General features: G+C 37.0%; 1 protein-coding gene across 9 annotated transcripts in view; it reads right to left on the bottom strand.

Moving 5' to 3' along the window:
- The window catches only part of Dlg2 (discs large MAGUK scaffold protein 2), a 1,973,059-nt gene that overhangs the window by 1,361,096 nt on the left and 594,419 nt on the right, over positions 1–17,544 (bottom strand). The gene's annotated exons all lie outside the window — the stretch shown is intronic.

Below are 17,544 nucleotides of genomic sequence, written 5' to 3'. Positions count from 1 at the left end.
CAAATATATTCAAAGAAAATATAGTTTTTGATTTATATAAGATTGAAGAGGGGACAGATGTTACCCTTGGAAAGATAATTATACTATAAAAAATATAAACCATCTGCTTTGGCAAAGAATGTACAATAGTAAATAAAAATAGAAAAATATCTGCAGCATATTTGATTGGAAATTCCTTAAAGGACCTTTCACAAATCACAAATAAATAAATAAATAAATAAATAAATAAATAAATAAATAAAGTGGATTTTACAAAGCAAATGATAAAATAATAATTCAAAAGTGACTACAAATATATTAAAAATGCTCCAACTCTTATTTAAGGAAAAGCATAAAAATTAGAAAATGTTTTTTTAATTGTTGATTCCTTTCAATGTAATGATTTAACCTCTAAGAATATGATCTAAACACATTGAATAAAATTTAAAGAACTAATAACATTTTTTAAAAAAAAAATCAACCCAGGTCTCTGTATATCATGTGGTATTGAGAATACATGTTCACATGGGGGCCAACACAGAGATGGGAAGACAGCTCTACATGTATATGTGTATGTATGTAAATGTCAGATGTCAGTGTCAGGGATATTTCTCAAACTTTCTGTACCCTATTTTTTCGGAAGTTTGTTCTCTCAAAGAGTCTGGCACCCTACAGTTTGGGTATGCTGGCTGGCCCCTGAGGACACTTAAAAGCAATACTAGCATTCATGATTTTTTTTTAACCCCCCTATGGGTACTGGTGATCTGACCTTAAATCCCCGTTCTTTCACTGTAAGTCTTTACTAATTGAACTATCTCTCCAGCCCCTGGCTTGAAACTTTAAAAATTCTTTGAAACATAACTTAGGAACTAGAGAGATACCTCAGCGTTTCAGAGTTTTTGTTGTCTTGAAAGGAACCTGAGTTTGATTCCCAGAACCATCATTGCAGGTAGGGGAGTTGATAACCAATTGTAACCTCAACCTAACGGGATCTAATGGCCTCTTCTGGCCTCTGTGGACATCTGTATACAGATTTGTACAGGCGTGCACATACAGACCCACAGACACACACACATACACATACACAGTTAAAACTAAAATGACTCATAAAAATAACATAGATTTGTAAAAGAAAGAAAAGGTAAGGCAATATGAGAGTATAGTTTGTTAAAATATGACAATAGTGGCATCGTTTATTAATATTTATAAGCAATTCATATTGGTTGGCATCATTTTTCTTATCTGTAAAATTAGGATGATGGGCTCCCAAGTTCTGTTTTGCATTTAGTTATATCTTTGTAAGTTGAACTTTTTGTTTTGTTTTGTTTTGTTTTGTTTTGTTACAATAAACCTGATCAGATAAGTATGAATGCTAAATAGCCACTGGGTTATAATCCAAATCAAACAGATTAAATTTTCTGGGGAAGGACCTAGGTTTCAGTATCTTATAAAGTTTCCTCTTTGGCTGCAAAGTTGAGATAAAGTTAATATTACTGCCTTAGACTACTGTTCATCAGCAAAGCCATTCACTAAAGGAACAGGTAGTAAGTACCTCAGGTTTGTAAGATACATGGTATGTCACAGCTACATAACACTGATGTTCTAACAGCAAAATATCCTACACAAACGCTTATGTGAGGGGCAGTATATAATCAATTTTTATGAAACTTCACTATTACTCATTAAAATTTGAATTCTCTATTATGTTATGTCATTGTCTGACTCCTGGTACCAATGAAATAAATAATTCTGAGTGGAAGCTCAACCCTGTTGAGTAAGGGGTCATGTAGACACAACACTTTCTTGTCTTGAAATTAGGCCTCGGGCTTCCAGTCACAAAAAGGAAACAAAACAAACCTGGGTTAAAATCCATTTTCTATCATTTCACAACTGTGTGACCTTGTGCTGGTTACATAACCCTTCTCTGCTACAGAGTATTCCTCTGCCAAATAAAGAGAACAAACCAACCTCACAATAATGTAAGAGTGAAAATAATGAAGCTTGCAACTTTCTGCCTTCCTACCTGGAGCATAGTCAGTTTAATCACGGGCACTTTGTAGTGTAAAGAAGGCTAGAATGACAGAGAGAAGGAGATAAATAAGGCGATGCCTTCAAACTCTAACAGGATTCTGTGTCCCTGGAACACTGTTTGTGAGCTGCGTAATGACCCAGCATTTGTGTAAGATTTCTAAGCTGGTTTTTAAGGGATCTCAAGAAGTCTAGTCCTCTTATGTACCCAGAACTGGCTCACTGCCACTGGACTTTCTTGAACCTTCTTTGGAAATTTTCTAGCTAATAATAACAACTAATTCACATGCTACAAAACACATCAAAGCATATTATAAGTTTTTGGTAAGGCATCTCTAAAAATGGAAGGGAAATGTATTACAAATACCTTAAAGTATCAAGGGAAAGTGGAATCTCTTTGATATCCGCTTATCTTAAAAAAATCCATATAAATGTTAAATGTAAGCTGAAAATATATCTATATTTGTGTTATTGTTTTTATATTACTTACAGGCTCTGATTATTTAATATACTATGAAGACTACAAAGTAATGAACTGTCTGCCGTGCACACTGCAGGGTACGCTAGGGTATTCCTGCTTTACTGCAAAATTTGATTCTGGATACTATCATGGAGCTTTTTCATACTAACATTGTAGTATTATGACTCTATGTCTAGTGAAAAAAACAGGCACAGGGCTTAGCTAAGACATTCAGATGTAAACAGGGGTGATGGGTTTATTCCAATACCCAATTTTCCAATTCCCAAGCTCAGAGAACATTTCTCAAAAAAAAAGAAAAAATTAGGACCTAAAATGTGATTCTAAGATATTTCAGATATGTCTCTACTTATAAACATAAATATTTTAATGTCCTATTCATAACTACAATAAAATAGTCCTCATAAAAGCCTATTTTGACAAAGAATTTCAAAATAAAATAATGTAAAGAAAGAGTGAGAAGAAGCTGAAATTTAGCTAGTTTTGATGGAAATTGCAAAGGAAGACTAAATCACTGCCTAACATCTGCCTGTGTAGATAACATGGCCATGTGGAATAAACTAGCTTCTCACACATCATAAGTGGCCCTGAGGAGTCACATAGTATTTTTAAATTCGAGTAAACTCTTGGTCAATACTAAGCAAAATAATGAACATATGACATATGACAGTAAAATGCCATTTGACACAAAAATGTATGTTTTGAATAACATCAAGTTTGTGTAAGGTCAGCTATGTATAAAGTATACTGGAGAGGATTGGTTTTCCTCTCTGTGATTGTTTTCAAATTTCTAATACAAACAGACATCCAGATATCAGAAAGGAGAGGATGAAGGATCATTCTATAACAAGAACCTGCTCACACAGCCTTTCTCTGCTTTCCAACTCCTAACTTCCAGCAATATCGCCTTATAGGGCTACTGTAACTAAAACATGCCCTCACAATTTAACAAATACCATTCAAGAATCTCAAAGGGGGTAGGGCTGGACCTGAGAGAAAATGGGAGCCAATGTAAGCACATGAACCAAAAATCCCTTTAAATTCCTTACCACAATTCCTCAGGACCCTATACTGCCCTATGAATTTCTATGTATTTCTTTGGAGCCTATTCTGTGGATAAGAAGAACTATCTAAGGATCCTGACCCTTACCTTGAGGTATAGGTGCTGAAGGACAGTGGACTAGATATACTTTACCTAAAAGAGAGTAGAGGAAGCTTCAGAGAAGTTCTGACTCAAAACCTGAGCATCCCTTAAAGACCAGATCAAAGCTCATCCTTCCCTCATAGTAGTGCTCCAGATTCCTTACACACCTGGAACAGGCACTGTGTGTCCTTTGATATTCAGCATTTAACAATGACTGTCTGTACTCATCACTCATTCCTTGTTACGCCCATACTTATGCCCTTAATCTCACAATAAGCTTTTCAAAAACAGAGAACAGGTGTCAACTAAAAAAGTTCCCTTCACAAAAAAATAATAAATAAATAAATAAAGGTATCTTTTGAATTCTTTCACAAAATAATAGATTGTCAAGTAGCTTACAGATAAAGAACTGAAAATTTTATGGGAGTTTTTGAACAAGGTCTTTCCTACTTTTTCAAAGGTAATTTCCAATCCTCTACAGACTCATAATCCGGAGTTTTCTCTCCACTCATCCCTCTTAGCAAGTGAGTGCCTTTGACTTCATGGAGAAAATTTAAAAAAAAAAAAGTCCTCAATGTCTATCACCAAATAAATTAAAACCAAGAACAGGAAACTCTTCTCCCAAACTTTTTCCTTCTCTGTCACAAAGACATCATTCTACCTGAAGTCATTTACCTCCACATACCTTCTGCAGGTCTAATGCCTCCACCATTCGTCAGACCAACATGTCTATGTATTATCTCTGTTTGAGGCATATCTGTATACTTATTGAGGTCTCTCCAAAATTTAAAGAAAAAACAACAACAAAATCAAAGCAAAAACATTCAAAAATGATCTGATTTTCACCATCACCATTCATAAACATCACCAAAATGCTTATAACCTGAACTACGCCACCACTTCCCATCATCCTCACACCAACCTATCTTAAAAGCCAACACCTCCTGTGATTAACTCCTTAACACACTAGCTAGCTTGCCCTAGCCCCACAACACACACAAGCTACTACAATGGGAGTGGCAGTTGACGTGCCATCCAGCCAATATCCGTTCTCCAATATCACATTCTAGATGGCTTCTCTGAAATTGTAAGCAAGAAACTAATTAAATGCTTTTTCAATAAGCTGCATTTATCATGGTATCTCCTCACAGTCATAGAACAGCAACTAAGACACAAACATTGGTGACTTACTGAGTCATATTTTCTCCAAATATTTCTAGAAGTTGTAACTTCTCGCCATATCTGTGACAATCACATGTATTCTATGTTGTCTCTATTCTCCAGAAGCTTGCTGAAGAAACCACCAAAATGTTTTCCTCAGATGCATTCTTGATCCCTTCGAAGCCACTTCCTCATTATGTCTTTAGACATATATTTCTCAATGTGATTTTTAGTAGGCATAAATCGAAAGAGCCATACAGCATCTCTTTTTAGTAGGAACAGATTTTTTCTGAACTCCTGATGATTCTTCTAGCTCCTTGGGAAACACCTGGGAAGGTCTAGAAACATTTATTTTTTTAACTAATAAAACTCAGGGGACAGTTTGACATTGGCAGGGAATGGGTAGAGCTCAGAAATATTTCTGAACTTCCTTTTGTGCTCAAGAGTGCATGACCATGACAAGGAATTACTCTGTCCAAACTGCAAGTGATGCTGAGAATGAAAAACCATGGTCTGGATGTAAAGTTAGGTTAGAATAAAAAAAAAAAAAAAAACAATCATATTTTTAAGTGAAAGTGAGGACATGACTACTCCTAGGTATGGTTGAAGAGAAAGATTGCAAATATGAGGGGAAGCACAGCCAAAACATTTGGAAGAGTCCAGACTGAACATGGCAAGCAGAATAGACCAGGCCATAAGAAATGATAGAAGGGGTGGAGCCTGGGAAGTGAGACAAGAAGAGAAGAGAAAAGGGGTCCAAAGACCAAGAGAGCATGTAGCCAAAATGGCTGAGGGTATATAGGAAAGAGAAGCTGGGGAAAGAGAAACAAAGATCACTGGCAGGAGAAGTTTATGGCTGGGGCTAGTCAGAAGTGAGGAAAGGAGCCAGGACTCAATACAAGTGATTGATGCTAGGACAGACTAGCTGGCCAGCTTTGATATGTTAAATAGGCCCCTCAGTGAGTCATTTGTCCTGGATATTTTTTGAGAAGTAACAATTATGATATACTTAATAGGTGAGTTTTAGAAGTGCAATGGGTGTCAAGATGGCACATACCTATACTCACACAGATCGCGACTGAACACAGACTTCTCAGCAAGGGCCTGCAACTATTGTACATTTAAATGCTGAGGTTCTCAAAGGGAATTACTTACTTAAAATGACCCAGGAGAGAGTTTTAGGGATCCTTTATAAAACTTTCTCCAGCCCCTATTATTTATTTTTTTTAAATCAAGACCCTTTATACAAATTCCATATGAATTTTGCTTAAGTGTCTAAGTCATTATAGTTTAAAACTAGACTATGATCATAATTAATATTTGTCATTGTGCTCATTCCTCTTCAGCTGCTAAAATGCACACAGAAAATCAAAAGGAAATGTGCTCAGCAAATGCTACCTTCTTCTCAAACCTATCAACCATTTTTTTCTAATTCTAGCCTGGGGTGGTTAATTAGGAGCAGACAGGAAATGAAACCAACAAATTTATTAGTGGCAATGCTTCAGATTACTTTAGAACATTTCACTAATGAGCAATCAATCTAAGATTTTATATATATATCACCCTTTGTGATGTTTTTTTCATTTCTTGAAATAGTCCCAAAGTAAAATTGAGCATATTCAAAATTATAGTTTGATGCAAAATTTGTAATTTCTTATGAATGTTAAAATATTACAAAAGACACATGAGATATAAAACAGCATAATTACCTATAAATGGTAAAAAAAATGATTTTAGACAACTGATAAAGGGTCTGAAAACCCAACTGGAAGTCCTATTAAGTAACTAATTCAATGTAAGAACCTAGATATTCAAGTGGACAAGACTGCATGTAATCTAGCAACATAATCTGGGTAGAAGGCAACCACAAGCAGCCAAGATTCAATGCAATGACTCAGTGAATGCAAGATTCACGCAAGGGCATGACATCATCTATCTTCCCCTGTCTGGACCTTTGCTCCCAATCAGGACATGAAAGAGCTACCCTCTCCTCAAAGTAGCCATAGGAGGGTGGCTTCTAAGCCGCCCACTGTGGCTTTCCCAGGCCAGTGACGCTTTGGCTCAGAACAGCACTTAGGACTTCTCTCCATTAATGTCAGATACTACACTCATGAAGTCTCACCAACATGGCTGCCAAAACATGAGCTCAAAAAGTATGATGTCAACAGAAATACCAAAGTGGCTGAGGAAAAGGCCATGAGGCCTCAATTCTAAACAAAAAATCTATAATCAACCAAGGGATGCTGAGAGTAAGAGACGTGGTCTTCAGGGAAAAGCACATCAATTATCAAATGGTCAGCCACCAAAGCATACATACTAGTAATACTATATAGGCTAAGCAGGTTTTATTAGGAATACATATATACACACATATACATATATGCATGTAATAACAATTAATGAAGAAAAGAGGCTATGAATTTGAAAAAGGGGAAGAAATAGAATATGGGAGGATTTGAAGGGAGAAACAGGAAAAGGGAAATGTTGAAATTATGTTATAACCTCAAAAGAAAACACAATAGAATGTAATTATTTTCCCCTACCTCCTTTTGAGTCCCTGAAAAATCAAACTGATCCTGGCTATCTCTTTCTGTATAAAAACCCCCGAGGGAGCAGCTGCTACCTATTAGATCATTTTTGTTTATTCTTAATAAATGTTTTCAGAAACTGGTCATTGGGGTTAGAGGACTGTTAATTTTGGTTTATTAGGGTTAATGCTATGCTTTAATCTATTGTCCTAGCATAATTAACAACATAGCCTTTTCCTACAGAATATCTTTATTCAAAATAAATTGCATGGATACTGCGATGTTAAGTAAATTTGTTCATTAGACAAAGGGATTAACAAGCAAAGAGATGTTAAGTAATAAGTGACAATGGGAAGTGAAGTGGGGAATTAGGTTCCAACTTCTTCTCTCTATCCTTGAAGTCAACTGTCAGGTTGGCTGAAGAAGGCCCTACTCTATCCATAAGAATGTTTTTCCTTTTTCTTTTTTAAACATTTTTATTGATTCTTTCTGATTTCACACCACGCACCCCAGTCCCATTCCACTCATCTCTCCATCCCCTCATATACTCCCTCCACTTGCTACCTCTGCCCCCAAATAAGGTGCACACACACACACACACACACACACACACTAAAATAAGACAACCAAACAAAACAAAGCATAGAAAACATTTCATTCTAGAATTGTAATGTGTCCCGATGTGTCCCAAAGATCTCCCTGTTCACAGATTTTTACTAGCAAATGTTTATTGCAATGGGTCATTGGTCTGGTTCGAGGTTTCTGGCTTCTGTGACTTCATCAATATTGGGTCCTCATAGGGTATCCTCCTGGTTATCCTGTTGTTGCCTTGTGACATGATATTGCAGTTTCAGATCAGCAGAATTAACCTTTTCATGTTCTCCAACATTTCACAGAGGGCATAGATGTAGATCTATAGATCTATAGATATATATTTTGAGGTGGTCCAACTCAAAGTCCTGGATCTGGGCTTCGGTGAGAGCTGAGTTGGTAAGCATGCTGGTTCTCCCTTATCTGTACCACCAGGATAAACTCTCCAGCACTGCCATCATCTGAAGGAGACAGAGTCAGCTTTGCTGCTCTCATGCCCCAGAGCTCACCTGCATCCACACTTCCAAGGCTGGCTCTACTATAGTGCCCATTAGAGGTTCAGGGCCTACTCTCTCAAGTGCTGCAGACTGAGAGGGGCTGAGGGGCTGGGCTAGCTCTTCTGCTTTCAGACCCCTGGGCCTGGTTCACCCACTCCTTTGCCAGCATGGCCAGCTCTACTGTGCTTCCCCGGCTTCCCCTGAGTGCTGCAGCCAGGAGAGTCAGGAGCGACAGACTGCCTACTCTCATGACACTGAGGCCAGTCAGGCTTTAGTCATCAATTGATGGGACTTGAAGCATCATAGTCTTTTCCTCCAAGCATTTCTGACACCAGTGAAGGATGATGCAAGAGTTCCCAGGGCACATTCTTCTCCATTTCGGAGCAGGCTAGTTTCCACTTTCCTTTCTCTCTCTGCTACATAGTAGGCTGTTCTCTATAGATTTCAGACTTCTTTTCTTTGAAAACAATTCACTGTTGCCTCCTTTTGTACAATCCACTGTGTGTGTACAAAGATAAATCTTTATATAGGAGAACATGGAGGTAGACAGGAAGGCCAAAGAGATCAAGGGACAGGACTTGATTGAGTCAGTCCAGAAAAAAAATTCTTAAAATTTCTGATCACAATGTCCCATTCTCAAATGAAGATATAAAGTTTATCACTTAACATTTTGGCTTACATAAGTGCATTGCATTTCCCTGTGGGTGGCATATTTAGAGTAGGGTAACTTGGACTAAGGGACTACAAAATCAGAGACAAATATGCCTAAACTAGAAGGCTATATCAAGGTGGTGGAGATCATTTCTCTTCAACTCACCAATATAAGCCAGCTAGACACTTGCAAGGTATAATATACATATCATGACCTTGATAGTTATATAATTTTTTTCTCTGAGTTTCAATGGCTCTGTCTGTGAATCATAAAAAATGAAATCTATTGTACGATTGCTATACAATTTAAATAATACAGAATATAGAAAAATCCTAGCAGATGTTTGCTTTGTAGTGCACGTTAGCTAAATTTGTTACTATTGTTTTTATTTCTGTTGTTACCTCAAAGGTCATATTTAAGGGGACATATTGAGGAAATCTTCTGCTAAATGCCTCCAGCTAATGTATTCTGATTATTTACACTTAGATGGATCTCAAATTAGACTACAACCTGCTTGGCTGTCACTCACACTTATGCATTTTAAAGTTAGCAGCATCTGCACTGAGCTAAGAATATGCTTGATCTCTGGAAGATTTCATACTGATTTCTTCCTCTGTTCTAACAACTTTTAATTCCAAGAAGATTAATAAAGAACAATCTTGGGCTGCCTGTGGGTGTTGCCTATTTCTAAGCCCTAGTCAGAGCAAATATGGTTATTTCAGTCTCATTACTAGAAAAGTAAAACAAGATCATTTGAAACAGATGTAGCACAGACCTCCTGTTCCTTCTTATCCAGTGACAAAAATCTTGAATGACAAATAGACTTCCTGAAAGGTGAAGTGACTTTATTATATTCATGAATATATGCAGATATACTATAAATACCTGGAGACCTGAAAGCATCATTAATGGATTTTTGTTGAGTTCCTACTATGTGCCACTTCTGCTCGGCACTACAGTAAGCACCGAGCATACAAGGTGAGCAAATCAGGTTCCTTTCTTCTTTTGCCAATCAGTTCGTTTCCTGCTTGCTCACTCATGTTGACTGGTAATGTGCACACAGCTCCCACAAGCTAATATATGTGAACATACACAAGTGCATATATGCAAACTGAACCTTTAAAGCTAGATATACACGTGAATATTTTAAAGTGAAAAATAATAAAAGTCCATACCTGTAAAAGAAAGGATGGAGCATACTGACTATGGGGCCCTGGCTCTTTATATATTTAATAGTTTACTTTAAATCTAGTTTGATTTTGCCTTACTGTAACTCATATTTAAAGGACCTTAGGAGAAATGATCTCTATATTTCCATTTGAGCAGGGAAGGCATGAAGGACACCTTGGTGATGAATGTACCTTACTGGTTTTCTTATCATTGCCTAGAGCACATCTGTATTAAGCCTTACATATGCTAACAGGAAATAGCTGACACTTTAAGAAATATGCTCCTATTTACAATGCATGTCTCCATTCCATTTACAAGGACTCATTATGTGCTAGAAGCCATGCTGAGAGTTTTCTAAGTCTTATGTCTAATCCTTGCAACAACCCTATGTGGTAGAAATTATTTTTGTTTAAAGGAAAATGCAAGTTTGTCTGACCTCAAACACCTGATATATTATGTGAAGCGTTGAACTTCATGTAGAGGGCATGGCTACATTCAGGATAAGAGTACTTGCTCTGTAAAGCTCTTGGGATAAAAAAAACAATGAAGTAAAGCACATTTTGTGTATATACATAATCAAGATAGGAATTAATTTTTAGGACCAGAGGATAAACATAAGTAAAATATCTAATATTATTAATCTTCTGTTATAAATTCTATGCATAAGATAGCTATTCTTGATTGTCAACTTGAGTATATCAGGATTTAACTAAAACCTCATGAGGGATTTTTCTTGCTTGAATCACTTGAAGTGGGAAGACCTACCTTAAATCTTGGCCAACCCTTGTGGTGGCAGCCTAGATAAAGGACTTGGAAGAAGGAATCACTGCTCTTTGCTCATTCCTTCCCTGACATGAGAACCTACTTTGTCAGGATTCCTGTATATACTTAAGAGCAGCTAAGATATTCAGTCTCCTGTGCTGGACAGCTACTGGTTCCTAGCTCTTCTCACTGAGAGACAACCATTGTTAGAATAGCGGGACCATAACCTGTAAGCCACATATATAAATTCATTCTATCTGGTCTGTTTCTCCAGACATAGAATATGGATTCAACTTTCAGAGCTATGAACAGATTAGACATTTAAAAGAGTGTATGATTATTTTGATCTTCATATTCAGAACTGTATAAAGAATAGGCAAATTATATGCAGCTCATTCTAAAGAAGGCAGATCTTTCTAATTATATATACCAGAATAAACTGTTTTCTTTCTCCATTAAAGATTTTATGACTTAAGTGTTACTGCTTCGTCTCTTGAAAATGCTTGACTGAACTTCACTTTCTGATAAACCAGTCACTGAGAAGTAGACTCAGGAAACTGCATATTTATACATTGTCTCTTGAGCATCCATCGCCCACAGAAGGTAACCTTACAGAGCTTGTAATATGCCCACTTGAAATAAACAATTTAACAATTAAATGTATTTCTTTTAACTCAGGGTAGCAATCCAATTATGCTCACTTCTTTCCCAAAGTACCTTTTATCAGCCATTAAGTATCCAGAAAATTCTAAGAGGTAAAATAAGTCACCATTTCTAATGACCCCAATAGCATGCCCTTTGTCTTGGTCTGGAAGATTAAAACTATTTCACTGAATTCCAAATTTTGACAGAAATGAATTGCTTCAATATGACGCAAAAAAAGCTTGGACAAAATAAAGGATTTATGTTCATGCCTCTACCTTTAGCTTGTTAAGATGTACAATAGATACTGAAAGTACCTATTGATGATAAATTGGCTCTAAAGTCTTATCCATCACATGAACTTTGGTTTATAAGTGAACAGCCTCAGACCAAATGATTGAATGGATACACCAGGGTTCTATAATTTGCTCCTCTAACCTGAACCCAATCTATACTAGAGCACATTTCCCCATTTGCCTTTATAAGTGTTCTAAATTTAAATTCAAGAGCCTCTGAAGGCCTTCCTTGAGCTGGACCTTCTTGGCCTTTCCAACTTCATTTCCCACTGTGCTCTTGGTTCTCGGAGGTTAATCTCCCCACTTACACATTCTACCTTGCAAATTTGGTCTCATAAAACCTTTCTAGCCCTTTCATGTCCCTTGCTGCTGAACAGGATTAGACCTTCATCACTTTTTTAACGGAACCATCATAATAATATCTTACTGACCTTTCAGATCATTTCCTTACACCGTTTCCCGCATCTCTTCATTACCTCTGCGTTTGTCGCTTTAAGGAAACATTCCTGCTTCTGACATTTTCTGAGTTACAGTTTGGATAGTTCTATAGTTCCTCTTAACTGATGATTAAGGTCTGAATGTTTTCTAGGACTTTGTTATCCAACTCTGCCATTATTCTATTATTCTGGAGCCAGATTCTGCTAAGTAAACAAAGTCATGCCTGAAGTCCTCCGCATGTACAATGTCCATACTTCTAGTTTGCTTATGTAGTTGTCTCTGTCTAGTTTTGTCCTTCTTTTCTTACCAACCACTATCTTTTTATCCTCCTTCCACTATATCATGTGGAAAGAGACATTAAGAATTAGCCAGAATGTATGCATTTATCTTTTTAAAATATCTAATTTGAATTCCAGCACATTTACCTTTAGCATTCATTGTGATTATATACAAAAGATTTAATTCTTTTGATTCTTATTTACTTTATATGAATGAATTGGAAGTTTTGATCCCTACCTAGCTTTCAGGAAAATAATGAATAAATATTAAGATAATATAAATATAAGCACCTACTATAAAGTAGTCACTGTTCCTTAAGTCGGGCTCCTTTCTCCTTTATTTCATACACTGAGGGACATATATGTTTTACAATGCAGGAGTAATCATACCTGCCATTTTTCAAAAGTCCTTCAGGGGAGTCCTGTATTCCATATAGTCATAGACTCTTTTGTTTCTGATTGATGATAAATTGGCTCTAAAGTCTTTTCCATCCCATGGTCTTTTGTTTATAAATGAACAGCCTCAGACCAAATGATTGAATAGACCATAGATCTACAGATTGAATAGATAACTTTCTTCCTAAATACTGCTTTTCAAGGCTTTGTTCTGATAAAATACAAGTACTGCAACTTCCACAGCTCTAGAAAATTCTCTCTTACCTCTGGGATTAGTCTGTTTCCCGTCCTGTAAACACTGACTTGTAACCTGCATCTTTACAAATATATTCTACATAAAGTATTATCACACTTCTTTTCCGTGCAATTATATTATTCTTCCTCCCATTATGAGAGTCATGCTCTATGTCAGTCATGGTTACTATGGATTTCCATAGTGTTATCTGGAGCTAGCTTCTGACCCGAGGCCTATGGCTCCTACTAGATCAGGTTCAAGTTTCCTTGAGCACTACACAGTGACCTTTCCTTTCTCTTCATTTGTGTTATCCCCATGATCACAGGGAGATCAAGGAGCAGTGGCTAAAGAAGGCATTTTAGAAGACAAAACTACCTCTCATCTAGACTGTGAAAAGTGGACAGAACCAAACAGTAGTGAACAGTTTCCTGTCCAGGCAAATGATGCACAAAATAATGACTCCTTTGCATTTCATTGAATCAATATTTATTTAGCACTTTCTCTGAGTCAGGCCTGCTTTAGCAGCATATTATACACCAAAAATGATGAAGAAATAGAATTTTCTGAGCACATCGTATGTGTAGGAACTGAGATAAATCGTGTTTTGGTGTGGGATGATTATAAGGGGGAGAGAGAGTCCCATTGAATTTACCTGTTGTCCCACTTCAAGCACCAGGGTGACACAAACTGCCTGAGACTTCCTGTCTTTGCTTACTTTCTGGCTTATCTGTCTACCAATTGGGATTTTAATTCCATGTGAATTCAAGCTTCTTTCCCCACCACCATGGACCTATCACTTAGAATATAATCAAACACAGGAAACACTAGATAAATATATGCTGTGCACTGTGCTAAGTCCATTTACCATAATCCCTATAATTTATGGGTTCACTTGTCTGTTGTATTCCCTTTATAAAGATGGTCAGATTTTTTTTTCTTGAGGACTAGTTAGTAAATATTTGTTTGTTTGTTTTATTTTGTAAGCCACAAGGTCTCTAATATAACCATTTAACTCTGTTATTGGAGCATGACAACATTCATAGATAATATGTAAATACTTGTACTGGACTGGGTTATAAAACAACATTTGGTTAGGGACAGTGAGGTAGTTCAGTGAGCCAAGAGACTTGCCACCTAGTTTGAGATCTAAGATTGATCCCCAAGATCCATTAGGTAGAGAAAACCAACTCCCAAATGATATTCTCTGACTTCCACCCATGTGGAACATGAGATGAGTGTGTGTGTGTGTGTGTGTGTATCTATAGATAGACACACACACACATATACATTGACACACACACATGAGCGCATATACACACATACAAACATGCATGCACATACATAGTCACAAAGTGAAAAAAATTATGTCTGACCCCTTTCCTATGATGTTCCCTGAGTCCTGGATATATAGATTATGTTATAGATGTCTTGGGAGAGCATCTCACAGCCATTGTTATCTGCATTTTGAGCAATTGTGTTTCTCTATAATAACCTATCTGCTGCTTGAAGAAGCTTTGATGAGATGCGGGAGTCGCACTTACCTATAGTTTAAGCATGAGTATTTAGAGAACATTTAGATATAACAGAGTAGCAGGTTCACCTCTAATGTCCATCCTCTTTCCAGACATTGGTTCTTGGTATGTTTATAGTATTGACATGAGTCTTATCCAACTGAGTGGGATTTAGGTCCACTTAGGCAGCATGTTTTCCCCCAAGATATCCCTGACACTATGGCACCCTTGGAATGTGGTCTGAGTGAGGTCGTGGATAACTTTTCTCCATTGATAACTTAGGTAACAACATCTGACATTGTGAGGTCTAGCCCTTGACACAGAGTCATCCAGTTCAGGTCCAGCTTGATTCCTCTGAGTCCTGTGCCTGAAGTGCCTAATGACTTTAGCAATATGCTCTTACCTTGATGTTCTAGCAGGCAACCCACAGCAATGGAAGTAGTTTATTTTGTCTTGGTCTCTTGGAAATGTATCCCAAATCAACTTGAATTGAAGTATTCTCTGTATAACACTAGGTTTTTTGTAAGATACTCTCTAGCTCCCGGGATGTTATACTACCATGTGGGGTAAATGCATTAAAATTATATATGCATCTATTGTATATATGTATAATATGTATAACTGTAAGTAAGCTTGTAAAAATGAAGTTTTTCTAGTGGCTTTCCCATAACTTCTTAATGTTATTTACTCCTCCTCCTTCCTTATCCTTCTGTATTACCCTCCCTCTCCCCTCTACAGTTAAGTACACCCCAGATTTTTCTTCTTTCCTCTTCATAGCACCTAGTCCTCCTATGATTCCTCTAGAACTCGCCTCCCACACACAGATTCTATAGTTATACACGCAAATCTAACAACTGTGATCTAGGATCCATAAATAAAAGAAAATATGCAGCATGTATTGGAGAGAGCTTTTGGGACCGCTTGGCGGGAACTTGACATTGGGCCAGGACAAAGAAGTAAACTCAAGGCAGGAACCTGATTTTGGGCTAGGGCTCAGGAGATAGGCTCAGATTAAGAATATTTACATTTGTGTTAATGCAAAGCTCAGAGGGAGCTCTGCTGAGGAACATGTGGCATTCCTTTTGTCTTGGTCATCCTGATTACCGCCTAGAAAATGTGTTTATGGGATTTTGTCTGTTGCTTTGCATGTTCCTTGACCCAGAACTGATCTTATTATTTTGCATAATTAAAGTGGTATAAAAGCAGAAAGGAAAAAAAGCAAACCCACTCCTTCCTCAGAACTGGCTGGGGTCATGCTAAAGTGTTGTCCAATTGTCTTTTTTCTTTTTAATCCTCACGCTGGAGAACCTGCTGACTGATTGAGCTGGCTCCATCAATGTATCTTTCTGGGTTTGGAATGCATCAGGCAGTATACTATTGTCAAGTCTCATGCATTTACATACGAATGCCATGGTTTCCTTTTTCTTTGCACCTGGTGCGATTTCACAAGGCCACACCCTAGATGAGGGGTCCATGCTGCTGAGGGAAGAAGAACCAGTAGTACAAACCAATCGTCTCCATGTTAGTTTTGCCTTTTAGTGATAAGACCCCCAACCCTAAGTAGTCAGTGTTAAACACATGCAAGAGCAGCACTAGCTAGACACAGTAGGTTCATATATCTGTTTATACACAGATATGTATACACATATATGCATATATCATGTGTTTTTTAAAAGCAAATATTGAAGAAGTCATGAATTCAAAGGGGAGATGGTTGAGAAAACCAGGCAGAAAGCAGAGGCAGAAATGGTGCAAATACAGTATACTCATATATGATAGTCTCAAATGAAAGCAGAACAACAAAAAGGTTTATTCATAGATTTTTATACAAGAGTTAAACTATTATTGTTTTTTAAACATATGCCAAATTGACATTTGCTAAATATCTATTTAGTGTCAAATACTGTTCTAGGCAGCTTACATATAATTTAATGAAAAGAGGGATATGATTATGATTTTTATTTGCAGATGATGGACATGAAGGCAGAAACAGTAAGACATTGTTGAAGTTCACATAAGCCAGTATGCAAAGCCAAGGCTCCAGACTCCCTGACCCAATCATCTGTGCATTTAGCCATCACTGCATTATCTCAATCCTATACTGTACTGCCTAAGTATAGCTTTCTATATACATTCTTGGTGGCTAATTATAACTCTATGGTTATGAATTGTATCCAGTTTTATTTCTCATTTAAGTTATTAGCAACTTCTTATAATAGTTTGCATTCTATGTGATATTTAAAAATAAAAATTGACTTGTGAATCATGAATGTGCTTCTATGCTTCATCCTTCAATATTATGTACAGGGCATACATACTCAAGCCTTTATTCTGAGTTGGTACCCTTAGCCTAGAAGATGGAAGCCAACTCCTTTGAGGCTGGACTCAAATTTCATCACCTCTTTGAAGCTTCTCTCACTGTCTCAGGCAAAATAGGAAAATAGGTCATTCCCTCCTATGATCTCCCATGGAGTTATATTATTTCAATACAGTGTTTACAAATATATTGCCCACATCAAAGAGTATCTTAGCATCTAACATCAGGACTGACAAAAAGTTATTTTGTAATGTGGTGACAGAACATGTATGTCTGTTAGCTACAAAAATTAAAAGGAGACACACACACATACACAGAGAGAGTGAGAGAGAAAGAAAGAGAAAGAGAGAGAGAGAGAGAGAGAGAGAGAGAGAGAGAGAGAGAATCATGACTTATGTAAACCATTTCCCACCACTGTCATAATATAATTACTAAGTGCTT

The sequence above is a fragment of the Mus musculus genome, chromosome 7, assembly GCF_000001635.26.
Source record: "Mus musculus strain C57BL/6J chromosome 7, GRCm38.p6 C57BL/6J".
In the NCBI taxonomy this organism is placed as follows: domain Eukaryota; kingdom Metazoa; phylum Chordata; class Mammalia; order Rodentia; family Muridae; genus Mus; species Mus musculus.
Note: the sequence above shows the minus strand (reverse complement) of the source record. Positions and strands in the feature narration are given on the sequence as shown.